The sequence below is a fragment of the Lissotriton vulgaris genome, chromosome 7 (genome assembly GCF_964263255.1).
Source record: "Lissotriton vulgaris chromosome 7, aLisVul1.2, whole genome shotgun sequence".
In the NCBI taxonomy this organism is placed as follows: Eukaryota; Metazoa; Chordata; class Amphibia; order Caudata; family Salamandridae; genus Lissotriton; species Lissotriton vulgaris.
In genome coordinates this window covers 1,553,076,222-1,553,095,957 of record NC_141695.1, presented here as the reverse complement: position 1 = coordinate 1,553,095,957, position 19,736 = coordinate 1,553,076,222, and positions in this window count along the sequence as shown.

Genomic DNA, 19,736 nt, shown 5'->3' with positions numbered 1-19,736 from the left:
GTTAGTGACTGTTTTCAGTCGCTAACATCTTGGCACGCCCACTTTGCATGTCATTAGTGATAAATATCACTGACATGCAAAGTGGGGCGCAAGATGGTCGCTATCTCCTACTAGCTGTCGCTAACTGGTGTTAGCGACAGCTAGGTAATAGGGAGATAATTTTATCTCCGCTTTCTTGGCTTTTAAAGCCAAAAAAGTGGAGATAAACCCCCTTGATAATATGCCCCCATATTTCCTGTATATTAACTCTACCACTCGTTCCATGCACGCTTACCTGACATGTGTTTATTCCTCCAGCAAGCCACTTCTAAAAAGCCAGTTTCATTACAACGGGATTAACAAATGTGGCATTATTTTATTTTCAAAGCGTAATGCTGCACGAGTAATGCTTTTAAATATTAGCTGCATCTGACATTCACTACCTGCTTTCTCGTTCATCCTGCCCTGCTTAATTACCATCAGGTGACTACCTAACATTTGCCATAAGCTAAACGACGGACTAAACCCCTAGCGTCATCCTTTTTCTCCGTGTATACTACACCAACTCCATGTCCCAACATGCATTGCACCAAATCTAAATGAAGTAGCAGTCGCCATTATGCTTTCTCCCTCAAATTTAAATAAATAAAACTATTATGCATGTAAAGGAGGCACATAAATCTCCAGTTTCCCTCATTAAAAAGATCGATTAAGTCAGACAGTAACTGCAAAACAGTATTTAACCAGAACAGTTCTTTACACATATTCCTTTTCTTCTTTTTATCAGGTTTCACTGCCCGTAAACTCTTAGTGCCCATGATATTGTCACAACAGGGAACACATTTCCTGTGCCGGTCACCATCACTCTCTGTTTTCTCCACTTATTTACATTATTTCGTGTTTCTATGCCAGTTTGTCATATTTATTAAATATGGGTGCAATCTCAGCAGTTTGAGACAAAGAAAGTTCATAATGACATTGGGAGTGGTGAGATGCACACCTCTTTTTTTCTTCCGTGTTGTTCTTTCATGTATTTAACCAAGTTTAAACTGATTCCACTTTGGAACCAAGGATGGTTTCCCCTAGATTTGTTTTGAATGCAGAGCTAGAGGCGAAGCGCAGAACAAGCGCAGAACAAGTTTGTACGCCATATAACACGCTGGACAATTTCAGACCAAGCTGAAATTGCCCAGCCTTCCATCAATTACTTGCATGAATTACAATTAGCTGCACAAGTGGCATGTCCAGCCAGATATAAGACATCTATGGAATTAATCATGACTAAATGAAAAGCATGTTCTGATCCTAAATTTACAAAATATAAGCACACAGGTCTTGACCTTGGAGGTACATTGAAATGGCAGTGTCTGGTCTAATAAACACTGACCTGTTAACACTGTGCTTATTAAGACAGATTCTTTACAATTATGTAGGGTACACATGGAATGGTACTCATGGGTCATCTATGTGCTCTCTGTGGATAGTAATGTAGCATCAAGAGGGTAAAATCAATGGCCTATCACCTATGTGCTATTAGTAATGTGTATCATGTACACTTATTGTGCCTCAGCAATGCTTCACTGTTATGGCAGATACACAAGGCCACACACATTGCAGCATAAATTCACACTGTGACAGGTAGTTGAGGCATAGTGAGAAGTGGATAGCTACCTCCAAATCAACAGACCTGCTGTACACCTCTCCAATGAGTATATTCTGTTTATATGGAAGGTAATTCGCAAAAATGGTCCAATGGTGACATTCCATGGGGGAGAAAGTATGGGAAACGGCAATAGTAGGTGGACTGTGAAATGGCCTGTATGCTGACAACACAGTGCATATATGCCTGTGATACTTGACACATTGGCCTTATTTCGCACAAAACCCTGCAAAGGCATGGACACACTTTTTTACAGGGCATTCGATATATGGGCAGGAGTTAGGCATGTAACAGCATTGGAGACATGTCCCACATCCGCTTATACCTATTCCGTCTGCAGTGGTGTTGGATTCATCACAGCCGATATGGACCTGCCACACATAAAGTGCCACATAAAGTCCCATGTGTACGCCTACAGTAGCAATGTGCAGCAGACGGGCAGATAGAAGGTCATCGCTCTAATTCCATGTTCACATTGAGTTTCATCACAACTTCCTTTGTACCACCATCCCGTATTGGCAGGATTACATTTGGCACCCCATACCATGTGTCGAAGATGTGCAGTACTCTGAGGGATGCGCCTGCTCTGCGCCAGGATACCCTTGTGGGGTATAGTGCACTTTACAAGTACACATAACATAATTTAACATAACATAACACATAACATAGAAAGGCACAAGAGCACACACACAAAACGTACTCACACACAGACCATTCAGTACTTTTTCTTGCTTGCCTTTTGTTGTAGACCATAGCTGCTGTTTGGACTTCTGCATGTAGTTCGCATTGCCACTCCACTCCCTCACAAGGCTGGTCGCTGCTCCTCATTCCCTTCTGGAATGGGGGAGGGACTGACTCTAGCGCCTCTGAGAGTCTGTTGCAAATAGGGCAACCAGTAGTGCTTGGGGGAAGAGGCAGATGAAGGGGCAAGTGAAAGTGTCTGGAGAAGGGGAAGCTGGAAGTGTCTCACACACTCCAGACTGAGCAGGAAAATGTGAATGTTTTGTAGACAGGAGAGAAGTGATTAGCAGGAGTGACAATAACTGCCAGGAGTTGGAGGTGAATGACTCCTGCAAACGTGAGTAGAGTCTGAAGGCATGGGTGAATCTACAGGCAAGCATGGGCAGTAGTTGTGAGCTCCCTGGGGGAGAGTGTGTTCAGTACAGCACTAGTAGAGGGATTTTCTTCTTCCTTCCTGAGAGGCATACTCCTCTTTCTATGCTTGCTGCACAATGTAGCACTGGGAAATAAAGACATTTCTCCTACTTATGCCTCCCCTTCAAAGGTGTATCTTCATGGCGCGTTCCCAGGTTCACCAGTTCTGGTGAATCTGGAAATGCATAAAAGCCATGAGCGTTGTGTGGGAACACCCAATCGACACCCATGGAACTCCTTGCCAGGGCAGCGTAACTCAACGCAGGATTTGCGCTGCGCTGCGTTGCGTTACTCCAGATTTACGAAGCCACTCACTGCCATGGAAGGCAGCCTTGTGTGGCTTCATAAATCTTATTTTGGACTTGTATCATGCTTGTACCACATTGTGTGGTGCAACAGCGATGCAGCTCCTCTCATAAATATGCCCCTAGGTTCCCTCATAACTCTCTCAGTGAAATGGCACTCGAGACAAGGGGCCTCATTTATGAGGTTGTGTGCCACTTTTACGCCGCCGGTACGTCACTTTTTGTGACGCACCAGTGGCGTAAAAAATGCGCCTTGTTGGGCCATATTTACAAAGTGACGCATCTAGGAAGATACGTCACTTTGTAAACCCCTGCGCCACATTATACCTGCGCCAGCTATAAAGTATGCAAGGGGGGCGTATTGACGCAAGGAAGGGTCCTAGAAGTGACGCAGTGAAATCTATGAGATTTCACTGCGTCACTTCTAGGACACCGCTGCGTCAAAATCTTGCGCCTGCCTCACAGCAGGCGTAAGACTGACGCAGGCCCTTTCACATGGGGCTTGCCCATGTGACATGATGCATTGCTGGAGTTGCGTCACTTTTGTGACGCACTCCAGCAATGCATTACTTTCGCGCTTACAGATACGTCAGAAATACTGACGTATCTGTAACTTCTTGCGACATGATGCGTCATACATTAAATATGACGCATTAGGAATGTCGCAAGGATTGCGCACTGAGAAGTGACGCATCGCTGCTTTCACGCAGCGATGTGTTATTTCTCATAAATGAGGCCCAACATCCATAACCACTGTCGTATTAGTGAATGCTGTTGTGAAACAAGCCTGTGAAATAAAAAAAAAGTATGCACGTCACAATACAGATACCACAGTCATCTGTTTATTAAGCAAACCTATTTTAATGTAGATATTTCAATATAGGCTCAAAGCTTAAAATAGGCAGTGTATAATAGATAGGCATATGGGGAGGCAGAATTATTTCCTTTCATTGCTGTTTTCCAGTGTAAACTAATCTCCAAAGGTCTGTGTTGTGTTCCCCTAATTAGCATTCATTCTACGGATACTCGGTTCATCCTTGAAACAGATTTCAGACCGATGCTAATCACTGCACTGTCTTCTTGCCATTGGCTCTGATCTGTCAGCATTGCACTGCGTGTCCCCTACCTAATTCCTCACCCTCACAAGTCAGCTCGCACCTTGACATCACGCTGTGTCAGGATTAGAACTTCCTGACAGATCTGTAATCATCCTCTTCTCATCAGCCTGATGCACGTGAATCATTTCACTTCCATTTTCTAGCAGTTAAAATGCCTTAATTTCTTTCACTTTGTGAATACTTAATTCCAGCCTTTTCAGCATCCTTCTTAGCCTGCGTGAATTATTTTCAAAGCCTCTGCTCCTCGTTCCCCACCATCATCTGCATATTTTATGACATAGCACGGCTGAATCTCTGAGGGCTCTTGATACTAATGAAAGTGGCAGGCCATTCATTACTTGTTTACCTGGAGCAGAAAGAACCTCACAGAACGCTAGGCCCACATTTTAGTTTCCATTGGAACGATAAAACCCCATCAATCTGAAATAGACGCTTCCTGATGTTTGATTCTTTTTTTTTCTTCAAATCTGAATCCAATAGCTCCTTAATAGACCAATTGTCTTTGACCCTTTTACTACGTTTGTCATCAGACATGCTATGCAACAGTAGGTTCTTTCCTGCTAAAATACGGTCTATTTTGACTAAGATCACGTATCGCAAAACAAGTAAGCATTAAAAGGTTAAATATCTGCTTTGAAAACTAAGGGCCCGGTTCACAGAAGTAATTTAAGACAAAATCCTAAACTTACTACTTTTGCTATTCACAGAAGTTAGGATTTTGTCTTAAGTTTTTCTTAAGACAAACTTAAGACAGACTTAAGACAAAATCCTAACTTAAGTCTGTCTTAAGTTTGTCTTAAAACAAACTTAAGACAAAATCCTAACTTCTGTGAATACCAAAAGTAGTAAGTTTAGGATTTTGTCTTAAGATAGTTCTGTGAATCGGGCCCTAAGGGTCTAATTTTGGGTTGCCAATGTAATTCTGCTGCAATTCCAAGTCGACAGTAATGTTAAAGGCCTGTTGTTGGAAGTCTCCAGGTGAACCCTGGGGGGGAAATGAGGAAACCCCTGTGGAACTGGGTCCAGTATTTATAATTCTACCGGGTATTCCTCATTTCTGAGGGGGCTCCCGGATGGGTAGTTACTCCTCCTAATCTTTGAGTAGTGCAAAGTGGCCCATTGGATCATAAAGAAAAGCAATGTAAGGCATCAAGCCAAACTGAATCAGAAAAAGCAATAGAGCTTCATACATGTATCATCACTTCGAAAAAAAGTCCGCACAAGGGCCGGGCACAGACCAGCTTCTTTTGTGGGTGACTCCAGAGTCTTTAAAGGGGTGTGCAAGTGTTATTGATGATATTCTGAGATTTTGTGGCTGGGAGTGATTGGTTTTTTCTCTTCTCTACCTCCTTCCTAATCTGCAACTGCGTTTTTATTTTTCTGATCTCTTGTGGACCCTGATTCACATTCCTTTATTCTACCTGCTATACTTTGTTTGTGTTTGAAGTTTGTTTCTGAATGTGTTGGTGCTGTTTATTTTGTGTGTGTTTCTCTACCCCTGGCACCTATATTGTTAGGCAGGATGTCTCCTGGCCAATCTGAGCATAGCAGGTCCAATTGTGATGAAAGAGAGGTGGGAGGCGTTTTGTGGTTGTTTCTTATCCAACACCTCCACAGGATGCTGTCTGCAGGGGTCCAAATGGATGGAGTACCACGTATGTGAACGTAGACCAAGGTGGCAAAAGGTTCGGACTTGATTGGAGCAAGGTATTGGTGTAGAAAAGATCCTTCAACAGATCAAGAATCAGTGAGTAGGTGTGATGGCAGGATTGGGTGATATGATCCACACCTTGGAGCAGAGGTGTGGAAGCAGTAGGTGAGTACATTCAAACTGATTTGTCATTTATTTTCTAGCAGTCATTTTTAAGCAGCTGTTTACATGCAAGTATAAAAATATAGTTATGTTTTATTATATTTCCATAATGTCTTAAAGTTTTTCAAGTGGTAGGCTTAATGGTTACTACACTTGTGCATTGAGTTCATTCTGCATGATGCTCAGCATCCTGTATATAGTGTGGCTCAATGATTAGAGCGGCAGACCCTGATGCAGAGGTCTAGCCCGGGACCAGGGTTCAATTACCCGCCTTGGCGGGTCTTGGGCTCAAAATTCCACGGACCTGATAATTCTCGCCTCGGTGCCAATTCCAATCATGGAGTCCACTTTGCAACTCTGGGCAATAGCTTGCTTAATCTCCACAACGGCCCCACAACGCTAAGGATGCCTGGCCTCCACCTTGGGGGTGCCCAGGAGAGGACGCCTCACCGGGAAAGCCAGGATGGGTTCCACAGCGGTATTCGTACAAGCGCCTTGAGACCCTTACGAGTGAGTAGTGCGCTATACAAGTAATCAGTTTACATTTACATATGTAGGTCTGGTTTTGTACATTTGGGCCTACATTTTGGGAGGTAAGTGTGGTACTCAATAGGCCCTGCTCAATTTTGCACTGCACCTGTGAGTATTTTAATGTTAAGTAACTGTGCACAATGTTTTGCGTCTCTTTGTGTTGCAGAAGTACCCATATCATATATTCTAAAATAAGCCATGTGATGTTGCGTTGCCATCTGTATAAATCTGTATTGGAAAGCCTGTTTTTACAGCTTTGTTGGCCCCTGTTTGCCTAACCAGTGTTGTTCTTCAAAACTGATAGACTTTTTAATAACATATTGTAAGGCTTTTATGTGAGATTATTGTTGTAGTATTTTTGCATTCCTTTCTAAGTGCCCAAATTGAACAATAATGCCTTGATAAGGAAGCCTATCTATTTCATGGATTATGTACTACTCTTCTATACCAAAATTACTATTAATTTATGTGTTGAAAAAATATTTGATTATATCGTTAGTAATGTAATCATTGGTGGCATCACTTGGTTTTAAATGAATCATTAGTAATGCATTCGATCATTATAAACATTTTCTGTATTTTTAAAAGTGTTATTAAATGTTGATAATACACCACCTGACATTCCAACATTATAACATACAATAAGAAACAATATTTACATGTAATATATTGTACATATTAGGGAAAAAAGGAAAAAGAAAGGAAAAGTGTACTTGTTAGCAATATTATGTTAAACAGTTACAGACCATTAGAAATGAAGAAATAGAAATCGGATAAAGTTCCTGAAAGAAGATATAAATAGACAAGTCTAATGAATGAATATAAATCACACACAAGGAGGGATTAGATACCTCCACATTCTGAAAATGTTTTAGCGAAATGAGATATGAAGTATTATTTAGAACCTTGTGCTTACTGTAACCATGTCTCTACTAATCGCTAAAGAAATAGGTGAGATGTGGACCGTCGTCTGTGTTTTAACCAGCATCTAACCACAAAGCTCAATATATCTTGTTTCTTCCAACGCGGTATAATTATATTTGCGTAGAGCAGATGAAATAAGTTAATCATTGAAATTCTGACATAAGAAGATGTTTAAAATGTTGTGTAATACATCAAAATATTCTTTTATGGTTCTTTGATATAAAATGGTACTTTATGGCAGATTTTTAGAGACTTTCAGAAGGCTATAAAGTTATTCTGTTAATGAAGTGTGACAGAGAGAATATCCTAGTATTTTGGAGCTAAATACGAGAAGACACAGCCACCTCATCTGGAGCAGTGACTCTTAGGAACCACTAATTGGTGGAGAGAAGAAAGGGGTGGAAAAGAGGCTAGCAAGGAAAAATATTTCCTGTAGATAGAAAGAGCCAGTGGAAAGGACAGCCTAACGGTAAAGCAATGTGCTTTGAAAATAGAAAGATGTGGGATAGGAGGCAATTATGGGGCTCATTAGGATTGTGGATAATTCGCATCCTCCGGGCCGGCGGAAGCCACCGCCGGCCAAGAGGATGCGGATTATCCGCTGCGGACTAGAAAATGACCCCCCGCCAGATTAGGATGGCTGGGGAATCTATTTTCCGTCCGCCACTTTCACCGCGGTCGCCTTCCGACCGCGGCGGAAAAGCTCTAACATGGCTGGCGATGTCTATCAGACACCGCCAGCCATATTACAATAGCTGCGGTCATATGCCTTTCCACGGCGGCATTTCCGCCGTGGAAAGGCATACGGTGTTGTCTTCGGGGGCCCGTTGCGGGCCCCCAGGGGTGAAGGGGGGTGGGGGGTGCACATGGGGGGCCTTTGCGTGCACGAAGCGGCAGGCACCACGCGGTGCCTGCAGCTTCGTGCACGCAAAGGTAAACATGTTTTTTTTTAACATTGCGGCTTGTGCTGCTTCAAGCAGCACCCGCCGCAATGTTAAAAATACAGGATGTGACCGCCAGGGTGGCGGTCACATCCTAATTAGCACGAAGGGACTGCTGCTGCCCCTGCGGACGGTCCCTCCTCCTCTGGGGTGGCGGACGGACGCAGGTCTGTCCGCCATCCTAATAGGCCCAAAGTTTTGATAGAAGATGAGATATAGATGAGTGGCATGATGTTTGGAATCCAGTGGCATAACAAAAGATGAGGGCCCCCCCTGCAAGTTACAATGAAGGGGCCCCTGAGAGGGGTTGGTCAGGCCCTGAGAGTGCACATGTGTGATATAGCTACAGGCCCTGAGGGGTGATGCCGGCTTGGGGGACTGGCCCGGAGTGCGCTGGTGTGATTATAGTTGCAGATCCTGGGTTACGGAGAGGGAGAAGGTGTTACCCCTGAAAGTGAAGCTGTCACACTGACCCACATGATCAAGCAATCCGTGATTTTGAAAGACCACAGCAGACCCTGGGACGGTGCTAGAACCCTGGGGGCTCACAGGTATGGCAGTAGATCAGTCAATCATGAGATATATAGGGGGCAGAATGAAAGCATTGTGAGCCCCATGTATGTCAGTCTGGAGAGGTTCGAGCTTTTATCATTTGCATTTCACCCGGAAGTCGATGCCAAAGGCAGGGCATGATAACGGGCACCTTGTACTGAGATGATCCACAGCCTGTCCCCTCCTGCACGTGCTGGGACCTGCCCCGTCCCGGTGTTGTCGGAATGCAGAAAGCAGCGCCTGAAACCAGCCTTCCACCTAAACACTAGATGGTGCTTCAGCGAAGGTGCCGTGAAGCCCTTCTTAAAGCCACTGGGGGCTACGCTTCCCGCCATGTCCCTCTTTGACCAGGGCCCTAGAGGTCTGGTGAAGGTTGTAAGGATGCAACCCACCCCTTCCACCGCCGAAGACAAAACGGCCCCCAATCACATGCATGCCTGACCTGAGTTAGAGCTACAAAAAGGCACATTGGAATAAAGGAAATGGACATAAATTCAATAATTATTTGGGGTTGTGATAAACCACGTTCGCCGGTACCGCAGGCATGAACTCCATGTGGGAAGCAGGGAGTGTCCTTCTGTTTCTAACTCAAAGGCCGCAGCTCAGTGGCAGACGCCATGGCCTCCTCTGTATACACCACAGACCCTACGTAATCACACCCCGTCAACAACCTGCTCTGGTTCCTCAGGGGTCCGGGCAAAGGCCGGACTGGGGGCGTCCACTTTAACCCCGGTTCGCTCTTTCATTGCCTTATTCCTCAGGTGCTGTCAGTTCAACGTACATCGGGTCTCCCTGGTCAATGTCATACTTCCCAACAGCATCAACATTCTCTCCTACGCCGACGACACGCAACTCATACTGTCCTATCGGACAGATCCACAGCACCAGGTGCGGGTTCACTGCCGGCATGACCGACTTCGCCAGCTGTTTCAAGATAGAAGTAGTGACATTCGGCAAATCCAACTCACCTGGAATTCCACTTGGTGGCCGGCCAACCTTTGACCCACACCTAGCATCCACCTTGGCATCATCACCGACAACAAACTGGACATGTCATGTCACAGCTGTATGCTTCCACATGCCAAAACTGCTGAACCAAATTTCCAAATGTCCCGCCCAACCCAGCAACACCAAGAAAAGTGTCACTCACACCCATCACAAGCAGAATTAAGTACGGGGACGCCCTATACACTGGTATCAGCAAGCAACTCACCAGGAGATTACAGACCATACAGAATTCTGCAGCCGGATCATACTCAACATCCCTCACAGAGCTCACATCACACCTCAGGGAACTACACTGCTCCTGGTACACAGGCACACTGAGTTCAAGCTCCCCACCCATACATTCAAAGCACTACATAACACTGGCCCAGTCTATTTGATTACTTAAATCTCCCACCAACCAGCCAAACTCCTCACCTCCTAGGCACACACATCCAATGCATTCCAAGGACAGACCCGGGGTCAAGACTTTTCCTAGGTCGCTCCTAATGCATGGAGCACCCCCCCCCCCCATACCACATCAGGGTTTCCTCCTCACGGTTTGAATTCCGCATGAAGCTGAAGATGCGCCTCTTGGAATAGCGCACACCTGCTAAGCACGCACTTGCTAAGCGGCAGGATACCCTCATGAGTGACACACAAATACCTGCAGCATAGCACAACAGCTTAGATCAACCTCTGTTCCCCTGATGCCTGCCCCAGCCATCACTCGAGGGTCTGGGGATTAACTGGCTGAAGTCACTTCTAAGTAGAAGAGGTAACATTAGAGGTCTCTGGAGCTGCCCACCCCTCACTGGGTGACCGTACGGAAACCAGGCCTGTCTTCCAGGTTGGACTTCAACTTATAAGACAAGACTAAATCAAACAACTCGGATTTGTAGAGCGCGGCTAGTCACTCTTGAGGGTATCCAGGCGCTGGGAGCAGTCAGAGAATAGAAGGAAAAGGCAAGGAGAAAGCAGTGCAAACCAGGGAAAAGCAAGGAGAAGGCACACAAAAAACAAGGGAAAAGCAGGGAGAAGACAAAATAGATGCAGAGTCACAGGAGAGCTGGACCTCGGCCAAGACTAGCATGTCTCGTGCCCCCCAACTCCTTCCCCTCTACCAAGACTATCATGGAGGTAGCACACTGCAAGCCCACACCCGCCAACCAAGCACAGGCTCCCGTCCCAGGCTGTCTCAGGGTTTGAGGCACATCTCAAAATGAAATTTATCTACCTATACATCTACATGTCAGACGAGCGAGTGAGCTGCCCCGGGGAGACCCACACAGTGTGAATGTGCGAGGCCGGCGTTGGGCTATAAGCTCCCCCCCACAAGCCCCCCTTTGAGGCACAGCCCCAACCACCAACGTCAAGTCAGGATGGAGGCCATGCCTCAAGGCGCTAGGTTGCCTCGAGCAGTTTGCCCCCCCCCTCTCAAAAAGCCACAGGTATGACTAGTGAGAGCAGCTGCAGCGAGGGGCCAGGGTTCCTTCCATCACCCTCAGATGCCCTGCCTTTATTAAAGGCCCCCATCCAGCAGATCCGGTCAGTAATGTGGGGTTCAGGTCACCTGCCCCTATCCAGCGGGTCTGGTCAGCAATGTGGGGTTCAGGTCACCTGCCCCATCCAGTGGCTTCTGCTGGGAGTGGGCTGTGCCAGGTCCCCTGATGATGCCATCAGCACCGGTGACAATGATCAGAGCATTACAGGATAATTAGAAAGAAGCCGGAGTTACCGTCTGAGGGGAGTACCGGCCAATGGCAACAGGGAGCGAGGAAGGTCGGTATGAGGTAGGCTCCCTCGTGCAGCGCAGCCGCACGTGACACTGAGTAACGAGGTGTCCTTGGAAGACCTTTGACTGGTTCTTAGCAAGGAAGACCACATACTGCCTGGGAATTACCTAACAGGCATGCCAGAGCATGACGCAATATATGCGTGGGCGACCCCTTCACCCACAAACAGAAGACACAGAGACACCCCTTGCACCCCAAGAACAGACGACACATGCCACCCCCTGCACTCATAAACAGAAGACACAGGCACAGGGTCTGGGGGCACTCCCACACACCTGGGTGGGGTGAACCCTAACACTGCCCATACAATCAAGGCTCAGAGGGGCAGGGCATTGAAGTTCTTGCCGTGAGCCCTTAGACCTGCTGCTCTTTACCTCACCAGTTTCACATGACACTAGCCACCACTGGTAATATGGTTCTATATTGACATATCGGGGTCAGGTGATATTTAGCACACCTTATGCCTTGTAGTTTATGATATCACAAGAATCCCTCACTGAAAATCTTGTACCATATTTCATGGCCCATTTATACAAGCACAAAGGTGAAATCACTTTGGCGAGCACTCGCAATTAGTAGCAGACATACATCCCTTTGTATAATAGAGTACATTGCCATGGTGAGATTGGTAAATTCCACACTGCTCCTGGGTATGCATTTGCTCAGAGTGATCTTGCACGTCTCCATCGAACTCTATTTCCACCAAAGGCAGATTGTCCCCGCAACCCTCTCTCTCACCCCACACTCCACACTCACGCTCACCGATTTTCTGCTGTAGGAGGCAGGGGTAGGGCAAGGCTAGCCAGGTGGGGTGGGGGAGGGGGCTACTAATAAATTAATTTCAATTATGGCCGGCGAAGTTGGACAGTTCTTCTCAGTCTCGGCGCAGGAGCATGGTTGGGCCTTCGGATGCCACACCATCTCAAGCGCACTCAATGAGAATGATGAATAATTCAATCAGGGCTTTGGCCACTATCCCTGCCCCCTGCCACACCCTAAAGACTGTGCAGACACGTCGCGGAACAACTGCGCACTGTGCGCACCCACCCTGACTCAAACTCACCATTTCATGGAAAGCAGTGAGCTTTGGAGGCCCGGGCGTACACAGCACTTGTGCAACATTAAATTAATGGCACCATTTAATTTATTAAGAGGCTGGGCTGCCATTTACTTCATAATGAAGTGAGAGGGGCCCCTGCTGGAGCACGGCCACCCCCCACAACGCGGGGCTGCGGGCACCTGTGTTACGCCCCTGTTCGGAATCGAGGCCAACTGCAGCATTTGGCTTAGAGTTGGCAGGGGAGTTGATGAGGCATCCCAAAAAATCAAGATAATCCCTTATGCGGGCAAAAAGAATGACAGCTTAAAACAAGATGTTTATCTGAAATCAAGAGGAAAGGGGTAGACTATTTTACAGACAAGATGCATGCAGAAGAAGCTGTTAGCTGAAATTTGGGTGGTGTGCATGGTGGGTGAAAGAACAGAGTCAAAGAGTACACTAAGATTACAGGCTGTGATGGAAAGAGCTGGAGTTGGGCCAAGGTCAGAAGGTTACCCGGTACAAGATCATGAAGATGGGCCACCCACAAACAGTACATCTGTTTTATCCAACTTGAGTTTGAGCATGTTAATATTTATCTAAAGGCCTACAGCTGAGAGACACATTCCGAACTTGTTTCAGCAAATGTGAGTGTTCCCACCAAGTCAAGGTCAGATCTAGGTGTCCTCAGTGTTTGACATGGATTTTAGACATAAAGACTCAATAGTTAAGGATGGTCAAAGGCATAAATGTTAAATAGAGTTGGGCTCAATGAGGATTTTTGATGTACTTACAGAAAAGGTATTTGGACTTACATTGAAAAAAAGGATGATTAACTCTTTACATTCAATCAGGACGGTATCAGGACAGTGCTTGGTTCTGGGCACTACACTGTGAGGGTTGAGATAGAAGAAGATGGAATACAGTATTAAAAGCCACAGACATATCTAGAAGTATCAAGGCAACAGCACAACCCTAATATAAATTCATACTTTGATCGTTGGCCACAGCAAAGAGCACCAATTCAGAGCTGTGAAGGATCTCAGAAGCCATGTTGAGATGGTTAAGGGAGAAGGTAAACTTCAAAAACAGAAAAGACTTGGGCTGGAGTATAATGTGCTTCTCCAGAATTTTTTGAAGGGTAATTCAAAATAGAGATAGGACAAAACTACTAAGATATGCAGGTCAGCAGATATAATTGTAGTAGATGGATTATCAAGGCACATTTTCAAGTGGTTGGGACCGTGGCAGCGCTGATAAAGAGTTTGCTGTTGTCAGTAAGAGTAGGGACATTGGTAGAGACTTGTTCCAGAACTATGTATGGACATTGGCAAAGACGGGTTTCTGAACTATGGATGGTGAACAGGGATCCAAAATAAACACTGGATTTAATGTAGTAGTTGGAAGAAAGGAGTAGGAAGGGGAATACACTGAGTGGAGCAAGGAGAAATAAAATTAACAGCAATAGTCACTAATCTTTCATGACAGAAATTAAGAGGTCTTCAGAAATGTGAGAAGAAGCAGTGATGGAGTATGTTTTGCAGGGACTAAGAAATGCTTCCAATGTGAGTTAAGGGCTTCAACAGTATATATGCTAGCTTCCTTATTTCTGGTACAAGACTTATTGGAAAATGGCCCTCTCTAATGGGTCACCACAACATTTTTGCCTTCCTCCTCCTCTTTTTCGGACCTTCTGTATGTTGAATTCAGGACACTTACCCCTTTATCACTGCTAGCCTGTGGTAAAGTGCATGTGCATTCTCCTTTAAACATAGTAACATTGGCTCATACACAATTGGCTTATTTACATTACTTGTAACTCCTTGTAAAGTGGTATACCTGTAAATTAAATGCCACTAGTAGACCTGCAGCAGTAATTTGTGCCTCCCACACAAGTAGCCTTTCAAACCTATCTCAGGCCTGCCGTTGCAGTGCCTGTGTGTACTGTGTGTACTACTTGCTAGCTTTAAACTCCCCTTTTAATACACATACATCACCCCTAAGGTAGGCCCTAGGTAGTCCACAGTGGCACAATGCCATTTAAGAAAAATTTAGGAATTGTACTTTTACGTTTTTCAGGTCCTGGTAGTGACAAACACCCAAATACATTTTTCACTTCTGTCAGGCCTTCTCCTCACATAGGTTAACATTGGGAATTCCTTAATCCAATTTTAAGCTATAATTCCTGAATAGAAAGGAGTGGCTGCATCATGTTTTATATATTTGTAGTTATAATAAATACCCCCTGCTGATAGTCTGGAGCCAGGGCTGGGAAGAAAGGGCCTGGGTGCACTTCAAAGACCATTCTTTGAAGCCATTTGCTCTTCAAAGGAGCAACTGGGTATAAGTACTGGGGCTCTGACCCTACCAAGACTTTACATTACTGGGCCTGTGAAGAACTCTGCCAGAGTAAAGACTGCTGTGCTACAGGGATTGCCACTCTGCTTGACTACTGTGAACTGCGTTGATGTGCTGCCCTGCTGCCTATTGATCACTGCCCTGCTGAACCCAGAGTGCCTTCAAGGGCTTGCTGGCTTGCTCCCTGTTCTGAAGTCTCAGGGCCTTCAAAGGCTTCCTTCAATCCTGAAACAGCACCTGAACCTTGCCATCAGTAAGTCTTGCCCTGCCAAGTGGTGCCAATGTAGTCATGGACCCTTGAAAGATGATTTCTGCTGTGCAGAGCCATCAAATTGATGCATTAATGGCTTTGTGCCATTCAAACTCACACATGGCCCTTCAACACCAACGAGGATGCTGCTCAACAACAGCGCTTTGACAGACTACGTGGCTTGATGATGACAGACTGCAAGGCTTGATGATGACACAAAGCCAGCATAGTAAAGTGTTTAGTTGACAATGCCTTCATCAACTGGGTGAATCAGAACTGATGCATCGCCTGCTTCCATGGGATCGGCAACGCCTCCTCTGCTCCTCGCAACAAGTCTTTGACGTCGACACTTCCTCTATCCAAGGTACTTTTTCAGCTGGACCTGCGCGAGTCTGGTAGCCAGCCTGCCCTCCATTGCATTGGCCTGAACTTTGGATTTACCCCAGTCTAGCGCGACCACATGTCCCCTGTTGGCGCTTTATGACTCTAAGCACTATAATTTGATGTATTCTTTAAAAAATCATAACTCCTGTTTTACTTATTGGCTTTTGGTTGTGTTGGTCTTATTTTACTCATAAAACTATAATCTATTTTTCTACCCCTGTATGGAGTATATTTGTGGTGCTTTCATTGTGTTATTGTGTGTGTGTGTTGCAGAAATACTTTACACCTTGCCTCTTTGAATCAGCCTGACTGCTCTCAGCCAAGCTACCAGAGGTTGACACAGGCTATCTTTACCTTTATATCTAGCTTACCCTGACTAGAGTGGTGGTTCCTGTTTGTACACGGTGCATACTCTGCAACAATACTAAGAACATGCAGTCTTGAGGTTTTTCTTACAACTTTCAAGGGCAGAACTGTAGTGAAGGTAGTCATCAAGAGAACATTTGCAATGTCTAGCCCACTCAAGTGCTTTTCCTGGGCATTTGGCTAAAGTAAGATCAGAAGTATAAAATGAAGCTAAGGAGCATGATAATTCTTAATTGATATTCTAAGACATCAGCAAAATGGGTAGGTTGCCCAGAGGCAGAAAGATGTGGGGGACAGAGAATACATTAAAGGTGAGCTTGAAAGGAATACAATAGTGGTCCGTTTAGGTTGGATGGGGAAGGAATGAATCTTTGACTAGAAATAGCTGAATATTAAAGTTAAAGGTAATGTCAAGGTCTCATGTCATACAGAGCGTTAGTGAGTTTCTACCTGTGTCACATGTAAAGCATGTTTTAAGTTAGTTGCCATGCATATGGTAGTGTGAATTGGATGTACTTAGTAATCAAATCAGGTACATTTGTATAGCGCAACACATCACTAAAGAGTCTCATGGCGCTTGCTAGTCATGTGCTAGTCATGTGAACTGGATGCACAATGTCATCTGTTGTTGCTTATACATAATGTCACCATTTGTTTAAAGTATTACCACCATCATATAACTGGGGGTCCTGCAAATTTCTGCAAACTTCACACTAGAAGTTACAAGTTGAAAGTTTTCCAAATGGCATTCAGTGGTATAAATGTTAACTATTTGTTACGTGAGGCTGTAAAAATACTGGACATTAGAGTGTTCAAGAAATGTTTGTCTCAAATTAGTATTTAAAATTCAAAATTTGCAAGGTGTAGTTATCTGAATTTAGCATTAAAGTATGTCACATAACCTGTAGTGTGTCTTATTTCTTGTATTCTTTTGTCACCTTAGGTTTGAGCCAGCTTGTTACCCTGCCCACACATAATACAGGATATTTGCTAGACCCTTTATCCTCAATGTACTTTTTATCTACATTCCTCTCCACTTCCTAATATGGACAAGTCATTTTAGAATGCCTTTTAGTTTAACTCTCAATTTTTCCCAGCCAAATCTCCAGTTACTTGTGTAGTTGGAAACTTTCATCGGCCTACGTCCAAGGTTAATGAACTCAAGCATTGTAGATTCTTTGCCTTTTTCTTCCATTCTATGTGTCTCTGACCCTTATTTTGACCTGACTCATAGAAGAAATATTAATTTCTTTGTTACTACCATGGATGATATTGCTCACAAAAAATATTCTAGTTTACTTGGCATCCAGAAAACACTGGTGCTGCGAAATATAAAAGTAAATATATGTGAAAAAAGTTACAATTACCTCTCCATCTAATATGAAAAGAAATTAAGTTGGCAAGTTCCCTTATTTTACTTTGGTTCTGCTATCACTACATAAAAGACATCTTTTTAAAAGTTTTTTAAGTAGCTGAAGAGCTTCTTTTTGTGCCTTCCTGTTCTTACCGCTTTTAAATCCTTTCTAGCATTTTGTAACACTCTCTTTGTGCATACTATGAATACATTGTTTTAAAGATTTGATACAAGTTATTACAATTTTTGTATTATATTTTTAAGTAATGGGGATGCTGCTGATATGTGTTTGAGGCTCTTGGACAGGCCAGCTACTTATTGATTTAGGCAGTGGACAGAGGATTTAGATACAGGAGATGTCTACATGAGCACGAAAGACAGGCAAGAAGGCAAAGTCCTACAGTGGCTTCGGCATCACCATCACCCCCATTTACTCCTTCACAAGAAGTGTAAAAAACAATTATGACAGTAGACAATTTCTCCTATTTCTGTCGTATTAACCTACTTGCAGTATGTGGCGATAGCAGGTGTGAAGTCTACGGGTGAACATATTAGAAAGCTGTGCATTTCTGAAAGGTAAAGAATTCCGAATTCAGCAAGGGACCATTTGTGTAGATCACTCAAAGTTTTCCAACCAAATTAATCACTGAAGTCAAAACATAATGAAAATAAGTAGAAGTAGGATACAATATTTCATCTATATTATTTTGCACCAGTGGCCAATTTACAAAGACAGACTTCTGGTCACAGGAATAAATGGTTTTTGGGGATTGTCTAAAACACAATACACAGAGGCATCAACTGAGTTACAGATCATAATGATTTTCTATTGTGTATCAAACATGGATAAGTTATAGGGTAAAATCTAATTATTAAAATGGGCACAAAGGAAACCTAGCTATTTTTTTTATGTGCCCAAGATAAGGATTTTAAGAAATGTGGTTATTTGTACAACCCTGAATGCACATAATATCATGTGATTGAAAGGACATTTTGCAAATTGTGTTCCTGCTGGCACACTGACTTTCATTTGCTAGCTAAAGAAAGAGAGAAATTCAATTGAAAATAACAAATATGCTACATGTTCCCACACTTCTCCTGATAAAACAGACACTCACCGATCTGTATAGATGGGCCGAATGCATATGACAGGAAAGACCCCAAAACACATGTAAACAGGATGTTTCCTTTCAAATTCCCTCATTCTCCAATGTGGCTAGCTGAGGTATTTGATACCCGGCTCAGATGACTCCCTGATAAATTTACCAAGACCAGACATTTTGAAAAATTATACACCCAGAGGACTCCATGGTGGTGTGACATGCATGGCTCCAATTACGTTTCCCTACCCAAAATTGTATGCAAGCATCAAACAAAAATCCTTGTTCTGTGAGGAAATGTAACAGAATCTGTGGGGATCCACAACATTTTTAAGACCCAGTATTCCCACACTTCTCCTGATAAAAACAGTTCCCCATTTCTGTGGATGGGACTTATGGTTACTAACAGGAAAAATGTCAAAACGCAGCAAGGAAAAATCAAGATTTTTACTCTCAAATTCACTCATTCTGGCAATGTGGATAGTTGCACTATTTGGGCCTATGCATGGCTGCCACCCCGGAAAACCTACCAATCCCAGACACTTCTGAAAACTAGAAACCCTGGGAAATGCAGAATTGTGTGACATTGTGTGGTTCCCAATAAAGTTTCCTAATACAAATATAATGGAAATGTCAAGGTTTAGCTAAAATCATTAATTTTTTCACATTTCTGTTTGGACACGTCGCAAAACCAGTGGGGATCTAATAAATTGCTACCAACCAGTGTTTCAACACTTCCCCTGACAAAAACGATACCTCACTTGTGTGGGTAGCCTATCATCCCCAACTGGAACTAGTCAAAGCTTAGACCATATGAACCCAATAATAGGTTGACAGTAAACCTCCCAATGTGTCCACCAGGAAAGGCAAAAAGACTACTTTGTGCTTTAGGAGTGAGGGTACGGTCCACTGCATGAACAGGCTGGCCCCCACCACACTTTCCTTTTCATAATATAAAATTCCCTGGTGTCTACTGGGATTTCTGCCCCTACGAAGGGTAATATTGGAGTACACCTGGCTCCCTGGTGGGTCAGAAAGATTGCTGGGTCTTTCAGGGGTGGGGGTAGGGCTCCAGTTGCTGTCACTTTTAGCCTCTGTGATAACTACAATCCTGAGTACGGTGGTTT